Below are 3392 nucleotides of genomic sequence, written 5' to 3'. Positions count from 1 at the left end.
CTGAATATGTAATGAATTGTATGTCGCCCGGGCTATGATGTCCCCACACTACGCTCTAGCTATGACAACAGCACTGGTCCTTGATATGGTTCAGGCGCACAATAAACCTTATGTCAAAATAAAACCCCCTCACAAAATGTTTCAAGGGAAGCAAAGGGGGTTTTGTGTTGTGGGGTTTTCATTGGATTGGATTTCATATACAAAATGAAATAATATTCTACCTAAAGTACTTTATATGTATGTTGTGACAAAGTATTTTCCCCTTTTCTGATTTACCCTATTATTGCTATTTTTATCACGCTGAACGGTTTCAGATCTTTAGACAAAATTGAATATTCAACTAAGGGAAACTGAGTAAACACAAAACAAATTGTGAAATTATTTTTTCATTGTCTGGTCATCTGTCTGTGAGCTGAAGCTGAAGCATCCACATCTACATGGCTGAAAATGAACAAAATGAAAGTTTTGGAAAGGCCTAGTCAAAGTCTGGACTCAAAGCCAATAGAGATGCTGTGACAGGACCTGAAATGAGCAGTTTGTGCTCAAAAACCTACCAATTTGTTTGAATGAAAGCAGTTCTGCAAAGAAGAGTAGGCTAAATTCCTCCACAGCAATATGAAAGACTGATACCAAATTATAGGAAGCATCTGGTTGAGGTTATGTGCTTCTAAAGGGGGTGCAACCAGTTATTGAGTTTAACAGAGCAATTGATTTTTCACATGGGTGATATGGGTGCTTGACTTTTTAATAATTTTAAAACGTGTTATGTGTTTTCTCAGGTTCCCCTTGTCTGGTATTACATTTCATCTAAAGATCTGACACCATTGTGGTGACAAATAAGCAATAATATAGGAAATCGGGAAGGGGAGAAATACTTCTTCACAGCACTCTAAGTATGTATGCAAACAAAAATGCTGATGGTCACCTAGTCACTGTAACTAAAAGTTCAAAAGTGAAGCACATGACAATGTGCCTACATTGTAATAAAATTATTTTTAAAATGCATGGAAGAAATTTGAATGTTTTCAACAACTTTAACTGATCAAGAAATTGGCCATTAGAGAATTCCAATATTCATATTTGCTTCAGTTTTAACCTTTATGACCGGTAACTTAAGAGTAAGTAAAAAACTGCAGTGTGTGTATGTAATATCCCCAGCTTACTTTCTATTAACAAAATGTACATAAACCCCTTAAGTCGCACCAGCCCATATTCTTGTTTATTTGCATTCATTAATTTTTCATGGTGACATCTTAAATCAGTCTGGTCACACGATATGCCGTTTTAAAGAAGTAAAAACTCACAGTTCTACCTCTATAAACTTTTACGATGCCAGTGTTATAGGGACAACCGTTCCTTCATTTGTAACATGTGGGTGGTAAAACAAGCTGGGACCTAGCTCACCTTCCATGCGTTTTGGAAATCCACATACGACAATAAAGCACAGCAAAGTCGATTTTATCAGGCAAGGATCCAGCCAACAAAATATTTTTTAGTCCCAAAAATATGCAGCAGGGAGAAACCTCGATAGAATGCCAATTGTTTACTTAGCAATTCTCCGGAGGAATTGCATTGTTGTCGGTTTCGCTGCTGGATGCACACCTAAAGTATTGTGTACAAAGGAATGTTATTATCCATGGTCTGTATTGATTTGTATCGATTCTCTGGAACAAATCGAATTGACCAGTAGGCTAAAGGTAAGGTAGTCCCATAGCCAATTTAACTCATCGTGCGCCAGCAACGATTCGACCAGGACAAGTTATGCGCAGAAGACAGCCAGCAGTGCCAAGATATTATAGTTACAACTGAGAAACAATTTAGACGATGACATTACGTATCTATCAGTGCATGAAAGAACACATTGTTTCTTCTGTGTAAACAACGAATAAGTTTTTCAGTAGGCATGCTGGAAATGTTACGCACCGGCAAGAAAAATTATTGTTATGCCTGGAAAGATTGTTGCTTTAAAAGAAAATAATACATATATATTTTTTGCAAATAAGTTATTCACCTCCTAGGCTACATTAATCAATTTTCTACCATGCACTCGTGTCAGGTGCACCGCATACAGCAATATGCCGGTTAATACATGTTGTCAAGACCGCTGTTTGCACTGGAAACCGCAACTATAGTAACTACATGGGTGAATATATGAGGCAGAATTGTCAGGTAATGTTTAAAACAAAATGCACAATAATGTATACGTTAATACGTATACATTATTGTAACTTAATGTTTCAGTCTAAGGCACATACGTGGGTTTACGCACAAATTTAAGTTACTGTAATATCATATCCCCCACGACAAACAGAATGGTTCAGTCCCTGGGAGCTTTAACCCTCAATTTTCAGTGGTAGTGAGTTGTAAAACCTAAAAAGGACGGTTCATTGGAAGCGTTCGGTGACATCATCAGAATTAAAGAGTAATATTTTTACAAAATAGTAAATGTACTTTGTCAATTAAAACAAAGCTTTACAATCACTGGCATGCAGTGAATCAACCTCCCCACCCTAAAGCTACTGGACAAGAAGGTAACGTTACGGTACGCTATCATATATATATATTTTTTTTTCTTACCCCTTTTAAAAATCATTCAATTTTATCGGGATTTATTACCTAGATAATTGTCTCATGCTGGTCAGCTAATTCAAACATGACGGATAAAGCAGTTCATTGTGTAGTTAGCCAACTAGCCCGTTAGCCGTATCGGTCTCTTAACGTTTGCTACCCACTAATCTGGACGTTAGCCAAGTGGTGGCTAGCAAGCTAGCTACTGTATATGACTTGATTGCTAGCTGGCTGGAATAGTTGTGCTTATTTTCTAGGTACCTGGCGAGATATTTGTATACTACACGAGATCGTATTTATAGTTTAAATAGCTAATAGTTTAAATGATTCAAATTCAATTTTATGATGCCAACAGCATTATTTCTATCACAGCGTCCTGTCTCGGTAGCTAACTAGCTACCAGTGACCGTGGGAAGCTAACGGCAGAGGGACTCGCTGGCTATGCATCAAATAGCAAACGTTATCTCATTCATGAAGACAACGTTGTTATCGGCTCGTTTACGAGACAGAGTCTGATAACCTTTTTCAGCATTAGCTAACGTTTTTAAAATAGATCTGCAAATACTCTAATATGGTCTTTCGTATGATATAGTAAGCTAAATGAATGCCCTAATAAATACAGTTTCAGCACAGTAGCTAAGTGGTTAGCTGGCCAGCTAGATGCGCTCACTTAGCCTTTGATGACAAATGCCTATGCCTAGTTACGGCAGTACAGTACTTCACGTTACGATAATTTGGCTAGACTAGCTAGCAAGCAAAGTATGAATCTGCATCACTAGAAACACAAGCTTAAAATTATGTATGTGCGTTTTCATCCAATATAT

The 3392-nt window shown here is 37.4% G+C and overlaps 1 protein-coding gene across 2 annotated transcripts in view; it reads left to right on the top strand.

The window, feature by feature from the left end:
• Nucleotides 1-2322: 2322 nt before the first annotated feature.
• ttll7 (tubulin tyrosine ligase-like family, member 7) overlaps nt 2323-3392 on the top strand; it is a 49593-nt gene continuing 48523 nt past the window's right edge. Inside the window, exon 1 of one of the 2 annotated variants that reach the window (XM_064333414.1) lies at nt 2323-2531. The gene's annotated coding sequence lies outside the window, so the exon portion shown is untranslated. Of the gene's footprint in view, nt 2543-3392 lie in introns of both variants that reach the window. The other variant, XM_064333413.1, reaches the window with a different exon arrangement.

The sequence above is a fragment of the Anguilla rostrata genome, chromosome 4 (genome assembly GCF_018555375.3).
Source record: "Anguilla rostrata isolate EN2019 chromosome 4, ASM1855537v3, whole genome shotgun sequence".
In the NCBI taxonomy this organism is placed as follows: domain Eukaryota; kingdom Metazoa; phylum Chordata; class Actinopteri; order Anguilliformes; family Anguillidae; genus Anguilla; species Anguilla rostrata.
Note: the sequence above shows the minus strand (reverse complement) of the source record. Positions and strands in the feature narration are given on the sequence as shown.